This window comes from Carlito syrichta, unplaced genomic scaffold, assembly GCF_000164805.1.
Source record: "Carlito syrichta isolate Samal-C Ts95f unplaced genomic scaffold, Tarsius_syrichta-2.0.1 Scaffold135714, whole genome shotgun sequence".
Taxonomy (NCBI): Eukaryota; Metazoa; Chordata; class Mammalia; order Primates; family Tarsiidae; genus Carlito; species Carlito syrichta.
The window spans coordinates 96970-114970 of NW_007079810.1; the positions used below are offsets into that span (position 1 = coordinate 96970).

Here is an 18001-nt window from a genome sequence, read left to right on the forward strand (position 1 = left end):
CTTCCAAGTAGCTGGAACTACAGGCGCGCGCTACCACGCCTGGCTAATTTTTTTTTTTTATTGTAGAGGTGAGGTCTTGCCAAGTTGCCCAGGCGGGTCTCGAACCCACGGTTTCCAAAAGTTGCAATGTCTGCCCCTTCCTCTGAAAGACTGTAAAATAACATGTTGTAGATTCCAAAATGTTATAAGCAATGGCAGTCTGACCATGACTTTCATGGTCAGAAAAGTCTGGGTCATACTGCAACTGCACATTGATTTGAACTTGGGGTGGATGAAGAACTATGAGATTTGGATATAAGTACTGGAATGAAATTGTATTGCTTTGAGTGGGTTTTTTTGATATTGTTGCTGACCTGTCTCCCTGTAACCTGGTTATAGAAATTAAACACTCCCTTTCCTCCAGTTTCTGCCCTTGTCTTTGATTAACTGTGAGGGATATCCACCAGCTTACTGGATCTGACTGTAAAAGGAGGAGCTGTGAGGCCAGACCCAGCTTAGATTTGGTTGAGTGTGACCCTTCTAGAGGAGATCTGGCCTTCTGAGAACACAGACTCCTTCGTCAAGAGAGGGAGGGGCATCCTGAAACCAGCCAGTGGCTTCCCCCTGCAAGATCTTAAACAGCCCAGAAACACGGGACTTATGTGTTCAGAAACTATTCCGGAGAAGAGGCGCAAAGCATCACCCAGAACTTGATTTATAACCCCAGACAAGGACAGTGGGAAGTTACGAGTCAATCTCCCCCAGAACTCTCCACGAGACCTTCCTGAACCAAACCCCACAGTGTAGAAAGGAGAGTGTGCGACCACGCGGTTAGGGTCACCCTGAAGCTAGCCAGAAGTTGGGGGTTTCACATGATAATCAATCCAGGGGCTGCTCCAGGGCAGTTAGAAGAGGCGGGGCCAAGGGAGTCCCGAGGTGTGTGTGGACGAGGTGGGGAAATGGGCAAAGGGGGTAAGACGGATCAAGAGTGAGTGGGGAGGATAGGGAGCCAGGAAGGAGCACGACCACAAGTAAGGGCGGGAGGACTTCATACGCAGTCCTTCTGTGCCCACTAAACCCTGGGCCCGGGAGCTGCCTCTACCCCTCCTCCTACCTCCCGCCCGCAGGCACCTGTTGGCGGGCGGGGAGGAGCCCAGAGCCGGGTGGTGGTGTTGAGGTCGTTACAGAGGCACCCCTGGCGGCACACGCAGGGGTAGGAGACCATGGAGAGGCTGGGTCTGCCCGGTGCTCGGTGATGCGGGACTCTTGGTCCTGCGCCTCTGGGCAGGCCTTGGTGAGCACCACGCTCACATGGGGTCCTGGGCGAGAGAGATCGGGGCGCCAGGGCGACTGGCACCCCAGGAGTTCCTCCTGTCAGGGGGGAGCTCCCCTGTCCCTGCACAGGCGCAGGCGGGCCGAGTGGAGGGGCGGGGTCTCTGCACCGCGGGCCCTTCTCAGCATTCTCAATCGGCACCAGCGTGTCCTGTCACAGGTTGACCTTTTAGCAGACTGCTGAAGAGGCAGCTCGGATGCATTTCTCACAGCCTGCAGTGTCCCTGGCTGGCAGACCAGGGCCTGCACCCCTGCGTGGGAAGAGCAAACTCATCTCAGCAGGGTTCCCCAGTCCGACCTCCAGGGAAATCCTCCCCAGGTTGGGTCTTCATTCACCTAGCAGCATGAAGGTGACTCCCAGGAGGGCCAGCAGTGGGGCAGGGTTGGGGACCATCTGGGGCTGGAAATTCCTTCTGCTCTTTCACCAGGAAACAAGCCCTTTATCCTCCCCTGACCCAGGCAACACATGGAAGGGATGGGGAGGGTAATAGGACCTTGCTAAAGGAAGGCCTGCACCCCACCCTCTGAGGCTCCATGACTTGAAGGTCCTAATAGGTGACTTGTCCCCCCTTAGTTCAAGGAATCCAGGCCCCAGCCCCTCCTCTCTTAGACCCAGGATTCCAATTTACTTTCTCTTTCCCACCTTCCACGTCACCTGAGTTAAGGGAGGAAAGGTTTTCAATTTTTTTCACCACACAGGAAAAAATAAATGGAAATGGACAAAGCCCAGCACTGGCAGTTCTGGGACTCACATCTCAGTGTTAGGGAGAGAGTGGACTTAGCACTGCGGAGAAAGCCATGCTTTTGGGCAACATATGACCGCAGCGGATGGACCCGGTTGTGTTGCTGTCCTACCCACACACTATCAATGAAGGCTACTTGACAGGTAAAATTCTTTCAAGATAATTCCACTTAATTTTTCTTAAATAAAAGTAATGAAGGAATGGAATAAGATTGCTGAGTGGCAGATGGTAGGTGTATACTTAGAGTGTTAAGGCCAGGTGTCGTGGCTTATGCCTGTAATCCCAGCACTTTGGGAGGCCGAGGCAGGAGGATTGCTTAAGCCCAGGAGTTTGAGACCAGCCTTGGCAACATAGTGAGGCCTCACCTCTACGAAAAATCAAAAATTTAGCCAGGTGTGGTGGCAGGTATCTGTAATCTGTTACTCATGAGACTGAGGCGGGAGGATTGCCTGAGCCTTGGTGGTCGAGATGGCGGTGTGCCATGATTGTGCCACTGCACTCCAGTCTGGACAACAGAGTGAGATCCCAACTCTACCAGCCTATTTTCCATAGTAGTTGCACCATTTTGCATTCCTGCCAGCAGTGCTTGAGCATTCCAGTTCCCGCACATCCTTACGAATACTTGGTATAGTCACTCTTTTTTTTTTTTTAATTGTAGCCATTTCAATAGTTCTGCAGTGATATCTAACTGTGGTTTTATTGTACATATTTTCTAATGACTAATGATACTGGGTATCTTTTCCTGACCTTATTTGCCATCCAATATCTTCTTGGGTGAAGCACCTGTTCAAATCTTCTGCTCATTTTTTGTTGGTTTTTTTTGTTGCTGATTTATAAGCATTCTTTATATATTCTGGTTGCAAGTCCTTTGTGGGATAGATGTTTTGCCATAATTTTCTCCTAGAAATAAAAGCATATGTCCACATAAAGACTTATATATGAGCCAGGCGGGTGAAATGGCGAGACTTCGTCTCTACAATAAATCAAAAAAATTAGCCAGGCATGGTTGTGAATGCCTGTGGTTCCAGCTACTCGGAAGGATTGCCTGAGCCCAGCAGGTTGAGGCTGAGGTGGCCATAAGCATGCCACTGCACTCCAATCTGGGTGACAGAGCGAGACTTCTACTCAAAAATAAATAAATAAATAATAAAATAAAAACATTAAAAAAAAAAACTTATATATGAATGTTCACAATAGCTTTATGGGTAACAGTCAATCAAATTGTGGTATCCCCATACAATGGGATACTACTCAGCTGTAGATAGGAATGACCTATTGATACATGCAACAACATGAATCTCAAAATCATTATGTTAAGCACACATGTGATAGTATGTATCGGTACTTTGTTCCTTTTTATGGCTGAATAATGTCATGTTGTATATATGTACATCATCACGTTTAGTTACCCATTCATCTGTTGATGGACATTTGGGCTGTTTCTATATGTTAGTTATTGTGACTAGTACTGCAATGAACATATATGTACATGTATTTGCTTGAATATCAGTTTATATTATATATGTAGGAGTAGAAGATGCCATATGCAAAAGGTCACATATTGTATGTATCCATTTATATGAAATATGCAGAATAAATAAGGCCATAGAGACAGAATGCAGACTGGTTGTTTCCAGGGGTTTGGGGGACAACAATGCTTTGGAGCTAGATAAAGGTGGGGGCTACAGAGCATTGTGACTGTACTAAATGCTGGTGGATTGTCTGCTTTGAAATGGTTCATTTTATGTTATGTGAATTTCACTCACGCTAAAAAGTAGTACCCATGTTGAGTGAGAGGCCAGACAAGAAAACACACTATATGATTCAATTTATATAAAATTATTGAGACTGCAAACAATCTATGGTGATAGAGGGAGAATGAATTGCTTGCCTGGGGACTCAGGGGATGGGGTGGTATACAAGAAGATTTTCCTGACATTTCTTTTTTTTTTTTGAGTTGGAGTCTCACTCTTTGTTGCCCAGGCTGGAGTGCAGTGGCACACGCACAGCCACCGCAGGTTCAACCTGCTGGGTTTAGGTGATCCTTCCGCCTCAGCCTTCCAAGTAGCTGGAACTACAGACGCACACCACCACACCCAGCTAGTTTTTTGTGATTTATTGTAGCGACGAGGTCTCACCAAGTTGCCCAGGCTAGTCTCGAACCCCTGGGCTCAGACAATCCTCTCACCTTGTCCTCCCAAAATGCTGGGATTACAGGCTGAGCCACCGCGCCCAGCTCTGACATTTCTTTTAGGAAAATCTTTCCTGCTCCTTAAGTCTAGGTCAGAATCCCAGTAATATGTTGTTGTAAGGCTCCATATTTATCCCATTAATACAAAGTAAATATGTATTTACTTTGTCCATTCATTTAAAAATGCCAGCTGCACACTTACCATCTACCGGGCACTGGTCTAAGCACGGGGATATAACTGTGAAACAGACAAAAATCCCAGCCCTGGTGGAGCTGACATCCTACTGGAGAAGCCACATGAAAAACCCAACAGCAACAACTTTTATAATAATGGTGATGTGGCATGATGTGCCAGTGCATCAAGCCCTAACCTTTTTGGCATCAGGGACCGGTTTTGTGGAAGACAAGTTTTCCACAGACTGGGGTTGGGGGTGGGGAGGTGGTTTCAAGATGATTCAAGTGCATAACATTTATTGGGCCCTTTATTTCTATTACTATTACATTTTAATAAATAATGAAATAATCATACAACTCACCATTAAAAATAAAAGGCACAGACAGAAGTGGTAAATAAAATAATGGGTGGGCCACACATGGATTAAATTTAGTGTCAGATTCTGACTTAAAGCCTGCCACCAGATGCAGCAGGACAATTGAAGTACATCAACTCACTTGCCACTCACTGATAGGGTTTTGACATGAGTCTGCAAGTAATTGATTTATGATGGTCTGGTGCAGTCAAACCACACCGTTAATGTTAATCTGTATTTGCAACCACTCCCCAGCGCTAGCATCACCGCCTCAGCTCCACCTCAGATCGTCAGGCATTAGATTCTCATAAGGAGTGCACAACCTAGATCCCTAACATGTGCAGTTTACAATAGGGTTTGTGCTCCTATGAGAATCTAATGCTGCTGCTGATCTGACAGGAGGCAGAGCTCAGGTGGTAATGCAAGTGATGGGAAGTGGCTGTAAATACAGATGAAACTTCGCTCACTCACTCACCACTCACCTCCTGCTGTGTGGTCTGATTCCTAATAGTCCACGGACTGGACTGGTACCCAGGAGTTGGGGACCTTTGTGTTAATGAAATAAGGCATGCCTTGGTTGAGTTTGGTTTGTTTTGGTTTTTCTTTCTTCTGAATAAAAAGTGCTGGTCAGGGAAGCCCTCCCTGAAAAGATAACACTGAAGCAAAGGCCTCCAGGAGGTGAGGGAGCAAACTGACACTACCTGGGCATTTTCAGCAACAAGGAGGAAGGAGGCCTGCAGTACTGGAGCAGAGACAATAAGAAAAAGGTGAGAGGAGAGGAAGTCAGGGAAAGGGAAGCAGATCCTGAAGGGATCCTGAGTCGGGATGAGAATTTTGGCATTGCTCCTAGCTGAGGAGCTATGGGCATGGGGCTGGGGGTGTCTTAGCGGAGGAGGAGCATGCTTGATCTGCATTTTATGAGGGGCTATTGGGTTGGGTTATGAGCAGGGACCTCATAAGCAGCCCAGAACAGTAACCCAGGTGAGAGGCAATGGCCCCTGGACCAGGGTGGGGGAAGAAAGTGTCAGTTCCTGGATGTTTGGAAAGCAGAATCAGAGGATTTGCGGGTGTGAGAGAAAAAGGAGGCGGGATGACTCCAAGGTGGCTACTATGAGATGGGGAAAAGCTCAGGGGGAGCAAACTAAGGTCAGAAAGTTGTTTGGGATCAGAAATCTTAAGGCATCTTAAAATGTCTTATAGCTGCTAGTTGCAGAGTAAATGGTTGGATATCAGTGATAACATCCACTCTGTCTCTCTTGTTCTGTGCTCAGTGCCTGGTCCATAGAGAGAGCCCATGCTGTGTGACTGGAATCAGCAGATGAGCATGAATCCAACACTCAGAATGTTTCCTGGATGTCTCACGTGGTCAGATTTTCTTTCTTTCTTTATTTTTTTTTGAGACAAGGTCTTGCTTTGTTGCCCAGGCTGGAGTGTGGTGGCTATTCACATGTGTGCACAACCACACTGGGCTCAGATTTTCTTTCTTTCTTTTTTTTTTTTGAGTTGGAGTCTTACTCTGTCACCCTGACTGGAGTGCAGTGGCTGCTCCCGGCCACCGCAGCCTCGACTTGCTGGGCTCCGGCGTTCCTTCTGCCTCAGCCTTCCAAGTAGCTGGAACTACAGGTGCGCACTACCATGCCCGGCTAATTTTTTATTTATTGTAGAGATGAGGTCTCGCCAAGTTGCCCGGGCGAGTCTCGAACCCACAGGCTCAGGCAATCCACTCACTTCAGCCTCCCAAAGGCGCGGATTACAGACTGAGCCCCTGAGCCCGGCTCAGATTTTCTATTCACTAAGGCACTAGAAAGTGCCATGATTTCAGGGGCACTTAGGACCACATTTGTTTTTGTAGCACATTTTTCACATCAGGACCCCCATAGAGTGCACATATTATTATTATAAGTATTATTATTATATGTATTATATGTATATGTATATGTATTATCATATGTATTAACTAAGTGATGTTAGCCATGAAAGCACTTTGACAATAGATTTATAGGCCTTTGCTGCCACCGCTCCTGGGATGAGAAAAGCTGCCTAAGACACATCTCTATTAGAACAGAGGAAAGGGAAAGGAATGCAGTTTTCCTCACAGGGGCCTATGAGGTCTTGTGGAGACACCAGAGTGGAAATAAAATCTCCTCACACTCCCCGAGGGCCTGTACTATGCAGATCACATGCATGATCACAGTCACTTCACAATGACCTCACACCTGCCAGGTCATTTCATTTGAGGAAACTGAGGCTTTCAGAGACGGAGTCACCTGCCCAGAGTCACACAACCCAAAGAAGGCAGAGCTGGGATTGGAACACAGACTTGCTATCTATTTTCTACTGGCACTTGGCATCTTCCAGTCGTTTCTCTGTCTCCTCCTCTATCAGAAGGACCAAAAGATTGTATAGTGCATTGTATGAAAACTCCCTCGTGACCTAGGTTCCAGGTGTGATTCAAGTCCTGCCACTGAGTTATGCAAGATGATTAGATTCTAGGACCACTGGACAACACCGTATCAACATCGTATCACTGTATTTAACAATACTGTACTGTACACTTAAAAATGTGTTAAGAAGGTAAATCTCATCTTTAGTGTTCTTACCACAATAAAAAATTTTTTTCCACTGAGATACATTTGTGTGGAATTTGGAAGAAGGAAGGAAGTTGGAGCCCACTGCATCTGCTATTGATTTGGCAAATGAGTGCCCTTAGGCCGGCAGCTGTTTCTGAACCTCTATTGATGGCCATGGCAGTGACCCTGAGACCAGATTTTCAGTGGCAGCCCCCTAACTTCCATTCCTCTAGTCTTACTAATTATTTTATTAGCACTCAATTTCCTGTGCTAAAGATCTTTTGGCTTAAAATACCTAGTTTTCTGTTTTCCTGATGAAATCTTAAATGATGTGCCAGCTATGCTTTTACCAATGTCAGTGAGTGCTTTTACCAATGTCAATGATTACTTTTACCAACATATTATGTATCTGAGGGCCAGGAGTAGAAGGAAAAAAAGGGGAGTAGGTGATGACTGAAGAAAGAGAAAGAACTGAGCATAGGAGCCAAGGAGCTTGGCTCCTCTTGGCATGGGAAAATGGAGTGAAAGAGGGGAGGAGAAGAAGGAACTGGAAGGTCCAAAAAAGGTATCTGCCCAGAGACTTGATAAACCATATCATTGGATGAGGGTCACCCTAATTTAACTGCATTGCTACTTGTGAGAGTTCTGTTTTAGAACACACCAGGGCTATTTGTCTGGAAGATCTTCTAAAATTAAAGGAGAGGCTCATTGGGTGATGAGGAAGAAAGGACCCTAAGGTTGATTCTTAAGACTAAAATCTTGCTACTTTAGAGTTGGTTTGAGGGCCAAGATATATTGTCTTCTGCCCATCAGAGAACAACTTCACTTCTCTGAGCCTCAGCACCCTCATTTGAAAGTGGTAAAAATTCCTGCCTTGCAGATGAGAAAGTTTGGAAGCAATGTGTATAAAGTGCCTCCCACCTAGCCAGGCAGATATGGGTTTGAAAGCCTGTCTTATCATTAAGGGACTGTGTAACGTTTTGGTAAGGATAGGCAGAAAGTGGAATTTGCTGCTTGCTGTCCTATCCTCCATAGTCCCTGCCATAGTTTGCTTAGGCTGTCATAACAAAATACTATAGACTGGGTGACTTAAACAACAGAAGTTTATTTCTCACAGTTCTAGAACCTGAAAGCCTATGAACAAGACGTCAGCAACAAAAATACTTCCAAATATCAGACAATATCCCTTAAGAACTGATACCCTAGAAGGAGTAAAACCTATAATTTCAGAGTATATAGAAAGAGGATTGATTGTTCCTTCTACAGCACCAGCCTGCTCAGTAAGAAAACCTAATAGTAGAGGATGGAGGTTGGTATGGGACTTGTGAGCAATAAACACCATGGAAATTCCATGGCATTTAGTCATGTCTAACCCTCATACATTACTCACAGCTACTCTATCAAATGCAGAATTTTTTTTTAGTGAAGATTCATGTGCTACATTCCGTAGTATTCCTGTAGGAAAGACAGACATTTTCTCTTTACCTTCACTTGGGTAGATAGACAATATATCTGGACAGCATGCCCCTACAATATACTGAAAGTCCAACTTACTTTCCACAAATATTGAAAACAGACCTCCCAGATATGAACTTCGTTGGGAAGCCTGTCTTAATACAATATGTGAATGATTTGCTTGTTTGATCAGAAAACAAACAGGCTTCCACAGCAGATGGAATATACCTGTTGCAGCTGGCCTTAAATGGTCATAAAGTATCTAAAGAAAAACTTTGATTTTGTCAAAAACAAGTGAAGTACTTGGGCAACCTAATATCCAAGGACAGACTTTCTATTAATCCAGATAGACTTAAAGGAATTTTAGCTTTTCCACCACCAGGAGTCAACCAACAAGTTAAGAGGGTTAAAGGGCCTGGCAGGATATTGTAGAAACTGCATCCCAAACTTTTCTTCAAGGGCCCATCCCATGTATGCTGTCTTAAAATAGAACATCCCAGGCCATCTAGATTGAACAAAAGAAAGTCAACATTAGAAATGAAAGGGTAAAGAGTCAAGATGGAGTCACTTTAGTTAAGAAGCCCCCATTTTTAACTGAGTGCTTCCTTTTTCTTCACATGCTAGTTAGTTATTCTTTTCTGGTTAGTTATTGTGCTCCATACACACCCCACCCTGTAATCATCAGCCAAGGACAAACCTGGCTCACTGGAGATAGCTATTGATATTTGTCTTGTCTTGCACCTTGAATATATTTTGTACTAATTACTTTTTTATTCTAAATATTTATTTCCTGGCAATGCAAGACCAAGCTAATCTCACCTATTGTCATCAGCCCCACCCCCCACTGCCCCACAGTCCACCACCTGGAGTTACAAGATTAATTGCCTTGACCACAGCAAAGGAAGACCGGTGTTATCAACACCCAAGAATGCAGTTGCTGAAGATTTTTGCTAGCCCTGCTTCCTTATAGACGCTTTAAAAGCCCCCTCTCCTTAAAGCATATGCCACACTTGCCTGTGATTGTTGCTCCTTTCTGTCTGTGGAAAGTGGATAATAAACTTAGTTTCTTTCTTTTTTTCAAATCTTTGCTTTATTCCCACAGCACTGACCTACCTTGCCTCAGTTTATCCTTACAAGAAATGTCTAAAAGTGACCTTGCTAATGCCTTGGCTTTAGGGCCTCCAAATTATCACCTTCCATTTTCATTATTTGTGTGCAAGCCATAATAGCTACTGTTTTGTTAGTTAAGGCCACTGAAGAAATTGTAATGAAAACACTTGTTACCATCTTCATGTGAGGTCCTGCTTCCTTCAGCTACTCATATCACCTTCTCTAGGTGATTTCATTTTTGTCTTCTTTTTTACATGAGTTGCCACACAACTGCATAGCCCTATCTGATCAACTTCTTTCTCCCAGATCAGATCTATGAGAGCCCCGCCTCCTTACAAATACCAAAATACCCAGGGGTGGAGGAAGGGAGGATGGATAGATGAAAGCGAGGGAAGTGATCTTCTGGGTTCAAAACTGATCTAGAATCAGGTCATCTAGGAATGGTTTAGAACCAGGATCCCCATGAATGTGCATTGTATGATGGGTGGGGGAGGGCAGTCACCTTTCCAGCCACACCTCACTTCCCAGAACGAGGCACTCCAGCACTGACCAGGCCAGCATGGGAGGTAGAGCACAGGGTGGGGTGGGGATTGGGGTAGTCGGTCTGCAGGAACAGCTCTCCAAGGCCAACCAAGGCTCCGTGGCACTGCCCTACAGGACAGGATTGTGACCTAGAGGCCGTCAGTCATAATCCCACAGAGGGCAGCTTTGTTCCCTTGACTCCTCACCCAACATTTACACCAAACGTCTGAACCAGAGGCTTCTTGTACTAAACAGGGTCACCATGGCAACAACACACCATCAGTAGGGTAAAGCCTAAAACCAATGGTCTTACAAGGTCTAATCCCTGCTCAGGTTCCCTATCAGTGGGTGAACAACCCAACACCTGGTGAATTCTGCTTCACAAGGATAGGAAGAGGCGACATTGAAGGATCAAAAAGCAGTGTCTCCAGGAACACTTGGCTGCCACTAGCAGCCATTCTTGTATTTCTACTGAAAGTCAAGATCAAAGGAGCTTTTGCTCTTTTGCTCCTGGGGAGGTTTCTGTCTTCCCTGAGCTGCCTTACGACACCTATGTGGTGGTTGGACAGGTGAGCTGCCCAAACTCCACACCTGGCTCTGTCCCCAGAGAGCTTGGCCAGGGCTTGGCGCCAGAAGGGAGAGCTCCTTGGGGCTCGCCCTCCCTCCCCTCACTGGGTCTAAAAATAGCAGTAAGAGCTCGGTGGCTCAGCCTGTAATCCCCCGCCTTTGGGAGACTGAGGTGAGTGGATTGCCTGAGCCCGTGGGTTCAAGACCCGCCTGGGCAACTTGGCGAGACCTCATCTCTACAATAAATCAAAAATCAGCTGGGTGTTGTAGCGCGTGCCTGTAATTCCGGCTACTTGGAAGGCTGAGGCGGAAGGACCGCCGGAGCCCAGTGGGTCGAGGCTGCGGTGGCCAGGAGTGGCCACTACACTCCAGTCTGGGCAACAGAGTGAGACTCCAACTCAAAAAATAAAAAATAAAAATAGCAGTAAGAATAATGTAGTTCACCCTGCCAAGAAGTCTCATCCCCTGTCAGAAAACTGGTGGTGAGAGGTGGGAAACTTCCACTTTGCCCTCTCCTGTCTCTACCTGCCAGACTAGAGTGAAGCTTAACAGAGTCTTTTGTCTCTGCAGGTTCTGCTAAGCCTGTTCCCTTGGTTGTGGTTTCACTGGATGGCAGGGGCGAACAGTGGGAACCTTCTTCATTCATTCATGCACCACAAATTAGATGAGGAGGCATTTGGCCACCTTAAGAGAGTCATATATTACTCCTGCCATTTATCTGGCTCCATTGAATTCCTTCACTTTGTTGACATTCAGAGCTCCAGGCAGAAGTCACATGGTCAACATCCAGGCAGGCCCTGGCCAGGCTTTGTTGTAATTAAACGGTGGGAATCCCCTGGTTGGCATTGGTCCTAAGTTGGTTGTTAGGCGCCAGCTGAGGTGAAGTGCCATGCCCTGCACCCTGAATACTGCTGAGGAACTGAAAGGGGGAGGGGAGGTAGCAGGGGAAGGGTGACAGACCACAGCAGCCTGACTTCTCAGCCTGACTGGCACTGGTGCTTGTCTGGCCTTGCTGGGCATCCCCCAACGCACACCAGCTTGGGCGACTCACAGAAAGGGCATGGCTGGCGACCAGAGTCACCACCCCTTCAGGAGGTGGGGGAAGATGGGAGGCAGCATGGGATGGGGAAGGGAAGCATGCAGGGGTGATGCTGCCACAGGCGTGTGGGGGGATGGGGAGGAGAGGGGAGGTGGTGCTGGTCCAGCTGCAGTGCATGCCCAGCCTGGCTTCCCCCAGGACCACAGTTCCAGCCCTTGGAACCAATCCCTATTCCTAAATTAGGGATCCGGCTTGTTGACTTCCCTTACCTATCTTGTTCCAACATGCCAGAGCCTGTTCATCTTGGAGGCCTGCTACAGATATGTGTACTGTCTGGCAGGAGATTTACAACCCCTCCCTCCGGGATTTTCAAGGTCGGGATGAGTTCACCAGAAGCCACTGGAACCCCCACGCTTTCCAAAGCACTGCCCCGCTCTCAGGGCGGACCCATTCCAGGGTCTAGAGAGTGGTCAGGTGTCATGGCTTACAGGAGCTTCCTCTCCAAGCAGCACATTTTTTTTTTGAGTTGGAGTCTCACTCTGTCGCCCAGACTGGAGTGCAGTGGTCGCTCCTGGTCACCGCAGCCTCGACCTGCTGGGCTCAGGCGATCCTTCCACCTCAGCCTTCCAAGTAGCTGGATCTACAGGCGCACGCTATGACGCCCAGCTAATTTTTGATTTATTGTAGAGATGAGGTCTTGCCAAGTTGCCCAGGCGGGCCTCAAACCCGCAGGCTCTGGCAATCCACTCACCTCAGCCTCCCCAAGTGAGGGATTACAGGCTGAGCCACCAAGCCTGGCTTCCAAGCAGCACATATTAACACAGAACACCTAGTGCTGTCTGGAGGTAGGACTCGTTTGCCAGTTTTACCTGATGTCTATGCTATATTCTAACGTAAGCCTGCTCTGTCTGGTTTCCTATGTCTTTTTTCTCCTGACCTGTTGACATTGTTAAAGTTCCTGTTTTTTGTTGTTAAAGATGTACCACGGTGCCTGCTGTGTGTGTACAATGCTGCTGGTTATTTGAATTCTTTCCCGGGATCACCCCCTCTCCCTTCCTTAGCCTGCGTTCTCCTTCATGGATTTCCAGGAAGTTCATTCTAATTCACCTGAAAGGAACTTAGAAATCTCTCTTATATGCTGCTTAACCTTTTGTTAACTCAGCACAAGTTGACACTAACCTTGGAGGAAATAATTTTGCAATCTTCCTCTGGCAACTAAGGGACTGGATAGACTGTTCTTGTTTTCAAATGCTAGCAGCCAGGTTAGTTGGAAGTGAGTCTGTTTCTAAAGGTTTAGGCCTTGCCTGAGATTGTGATCAACTGCTGCTTCTGTTGGGAAAACTCTTAGAAGCATGTAATGTATGCTAAGTTTCTATTTTAAAATTTAGTGCTAGATAACACCACTGCTTATATCAAAGAGTTATTTTGGCTATGACTGACTAGCATCTCTCTTACAAGACAGGTAAAGCATTAAATGCTGAACACTCTGTGGGACTCAATGAGACATGGGAACTGGCCATTCCCACCTGATAAGTCACCTTGTTAAGCCCAGTGCTTCTGCGGGACAGGTGAAATTCTAGGTACACTCTGTGGCACAATAGCATGAGACCTGATCACTCTTACCTAGTTGTCCACACTTCACAACCAAGACTGTAATTTAGTATTTTATAAAGTGTTTTAAACAAATTTGCCTGTTCATAATTAGAAATAAGTAGGAACAGATCATTTCACATCTCTATGGTCTGTTCACTCTGAAAGGGTTTTGTACCAGACCATTTTAAGGCATAATTGGAAAGTCCTGGAGCAGAGGGAAGCTTCAGGGAAGGCTGGGGATGTTCATCTTGGAAGAAGTCATCAGGGTCCCAGGGACACCTGGCATCACTGTTTATGGTTATATTTTATTAGAATTTTCCCTTGGCTGGGCACAGTGGCTCATACCTGTAATTCCAGCACTTTGGGAAGCCAAGGCAAGAGGATTGCCTGAGCCTGCAAGTTCGAGACCAACCTGGCAGCATGGAGAGACCTCGTCTCTACAGTAAATCAAAAGATTAGCTGATGTGGTGGCGCACGCCTGTAGTTCCAGCTACTTGGAAGGCTGAGGTGGAAGGATCGCATAAGCCCAGCAGGTCAAGGCCGCAGTGGCCACGAAAAGCGTGCCACTCCAGTCTGGGTGACAAAGTGAGACTCCAACTCAAAAAAAAAAAGAGAATTCTCCTTTGAGGAATGCATTGCACAGGTGTTCAAAGGCAAAATTCTGGGCTTTCAAGGAGAGTGAACAAGAAAATGGGTAGTACTCAATCTGTACTGTACCCTCAGACACCCAACTGGGACAGTTTTTAAAGAATTGGGACAAATTAGAATTACATGCTTTAAAATGAAAAAGTTGGTACATTCTTGTAATCAAATTTGGACTCAATATAAGTTAGCGGATAATGAGGTTTGGAAAAGAAATGGAACTGTGCTTTAATACCATCTGATAATTAAATTCACTTTGGCCCAGATCGGGGGCTTTGGAACTACAAATACCAGTCTCCCAATTACAGAAATCTTCTGAAGTTCTTAGCAACTGAGACATTAAGGAAAAAAGAGAAGGACTCCAGGATGAGCACCAGCAAGACAAAAAGCAGACAAACCTATTGGTGGTTGCCACTAATGGCAAAGTACTTTGGGTGGCTGAAGCGAGTGAATTGCCTGAGCCCACAGGTTCAAGACCAGCCTGGGCAATTTGGTGAGACCTCATCTCTACAATAAATAAAAAATTAACCGGGCATGGTAGCACACGTCTGTAGTTCTGGCTACTTGGAAGGTTGAGGCGGAAGGATCACCAGAGCCCAGCAGGTTGATGCTGGGGTGGCCGAGAGTGTGCCACTGCACTCCAGCCTGGGCGACAGAGTGAGACTCCAAATTAAAAAAAAAAAATTCATTTTGAAGGCATGAAGGGAAATGGTCAGAAGTTCCATATGTAGGGGCATTTTAAAATCTATTTCACTACTTTGCAAATAAGATTATATCCTATGGGATATTGAATAACCAACTCCAGAGACTTGACTTGGAACACAAATGCCAATCTCTCAATTACAGAAAACTTCTGAAATTCTTAGCAACTGAGACTTTAAGGAAAAAAGAGAAGGACTCCAGGGTGAGCACCAGCAAGACAAAAAGCAGGCAAACCTATTGGCAGTTGCCACTAATGGCAAAGCTCCAGCCACCCAACAGAGACCTGGTAGGAAGAGACCTGCTAAGGGGATGACATTTGCTGCTATGGATGCGGTCTGGGCACCTGAAGCACAATTGTCCTCAATGGCCTAAGACCCCAGGTCCTTTTCCAACATGCGGACTAGAAGGCCACTGGAAGAGCGGGAGGCCTCTCCCGAAGAGGAGGGGAAACACCTAGCTCAAAAATGATGGCTACTGACTGAAGGGGCCTGAGGACCATGGCCCAGCCCAGGGCTCTGTTTGTCATCAACCCAGAGAATCCTTAGGTTTGTATGGATGTGACTGGGGTCCACATTAATTTCTTGATTAACACTGAGGCTAGATTTTTAGCCCTTGTGCTCATATCGAACCTCTTATCTCCTGACATCTGCTCCCTAGTGGGAGTTGAGGGTATTCTAAGAGTTAGATGTTTCACCTAACCTCTAATAAGTTGCTAAAAGGTTAATTCAAATTATGAATGTAAAAGATTACCTATGAAAAGTTAAAAGGAAAGGAAACAAAAAGTAAAGGAAAGATGTAAAAAGGTTGTTGGTGTAAAAGTATGTTTTTCATAAGAAGAAAAGGATACAAGGAAAAATAATTTTGTCTGGGAAAGGATCTTGTATAGTAAATTTTTATCTTATAATGGAGTGAATAGTTATCTAAAAAAAGGAAATATAGGACAAAAATAGAAGGTTTAGTCGGGTGTGGTGGCTCACACCTGTAATCCCAGCACTTTGGGAGCCAGAGGTGAGAAGATTACCTGAACCCATGGGTTCGAGATCAGCCTGGGCAACATGGTGAGACCTGGGCTCTACAATAAATAAAAAAAGTAGCTGGGTGTGGTGGTGAATGCCTGTAATTCCAGCTACTTGGAAGGTTAAGGCAGAAGGATCACTTGAACCAAGCAAGTCGAGGCTGCAGTAGCCATGAGTGTGCCACTGCACTCCACCCTGGGTGACAGAGTGAGACTCTGACTCAAAAAAAAAAAAGGTTTAGGCATATCGAAAAATGGTATGAGCATGTCAGAGATGGTATGTGGAAGGTTTGTGGAAATAAGTATTTGAAAGGAATTCTATGAACAATCTAGTTTGCAAAAAAAAAAAAATAGTTATGTCCATGAATTTACAATTAATATCAATCACTGATGTTAGGCCAAAGTGCCATTATATCAAAGTAACAGTATATATATATATTTTTAGCCCTTAGTCGAGGTGTGGTTTTATTAACAAAAAGAATGCTTACACAAATAATACCTCACATGACAATGCTTCTGTTCCAGACGAAGGAGCATGCTCTGACATGCAGTCAAATAGCATTTTGAGTTATTTTATAGTTGAGCTATTTTATAGTTGATTTGGTTTAGTGTCTTTAAAATGTGCAAAATTGAGCACTGTGACTAATAGCACAGAATTTAGAGACAAGCAAATCTCCAGCTGTTTTACCAGTTTCTTGATCTGTGACCTTGATCCTCAGTTATTTTACCTGTAAAATGGGATCATTAGATTGACTTCAGAAGGTTAAATATGATAAGGAAAGTAAAACATTTAGCTCAGTACTAAGTATGCAGTGAGTGTGCCATGGCACCTATAAAATATATGGATGTGTGGTGCTGAGGGTCAGAAGACAATAATTCGGAGTCTCCATGTGACTGACAACTGATCAATCTTACCAAAACCCTTACTACCCTACAGAGAGAGAGTCTCTACCTTCAAAACAAAAACAAAATAGCTGTGAGATCTATAAAGCATCTGACAATATTTTCTTCATCCTGTCCACAGTTGTCAAGAGAGATGTACAATGTGACTTCCACACAGTCACCTCTATGGGGAGCCAAATCCTGCATGACTCATGTCGGACAAGGATGTCCACAGATACCCCTGATGGGACTTCAGGTTACCTCAGTACAGCTATTGTAGATGTGAGCAGGACATAGGAAGAGAGTGCGGCATAGGAAGAAAGACAGTTCTTATTTCAAGGGTACACCCAAGTGTAAGTTACAACCATGGAAATTTGAGATTATTGAAAGACTGGCTTATCTGGTGGAATTAGTGACACACAGTCCAGGATATGGTGATAAGTATTTGTCATACATTATATTTTTTGAGCATGTGTTATGACCAGGCACTGAACATTATCTTCATTTAATCTTTACAATAAGTCTTGAAGGTAAGTTCCATTATCATCCCCACTTCATATTATCTGCAGTTTATGACATCTGTATGTAGAAACTTCAAAATACTACTGAGGGACACAAAAATCATTAAATGGAAAGACATATTATAGCCTTCAATAAAAAGGCCCAATAGCAGAAATATGCAAAGTCATTCTAAATTAATAAATTTAATGCCCTACCTCTCAAAAATCTTAACTGATTTTGCTAGAAGGGAGGAACTAGACAAATGGTCTCTAAAATACATATGAAAAAGTAAACAAGCAAGATTAGCCAGGAAAATTCTGGGAAAAAATTAGAAGATATTCTACTATATATTAAAGCATATTATAAAATCCTAATTATTAAAAAAGTTTTCTTTGAATTAGAATGAACAAAAAATTAGTAGAACAAACTAGAAAGTCCAAAATATATCAAAATATATATGCAAATTTAGAATATAATACATTATTGGAGATTGATGTATTATTCAGTAACTGGTTTTGGAACAACCAGGTGGCCATCTGGAGAAATCAAATAAAATTCAGAGGACGGCGGCCGGCGGCGCAGGAGCTGCCGCGGGACTCGGGGCGCAGCCGAGCGACTGCAGGGGCGG

The 18001-nt window shown here is 45.0% G+C and overlaps 1 pseudogene; it reads left to right on the forward strand.

Moving 5' to 3' along the window:
* LOC110594769 overlaps window positions 1-18001 on the forward strand; it is a 21017-nt pseudogene that overhangs the window by 2149 nt on the left and 867 nt on the right.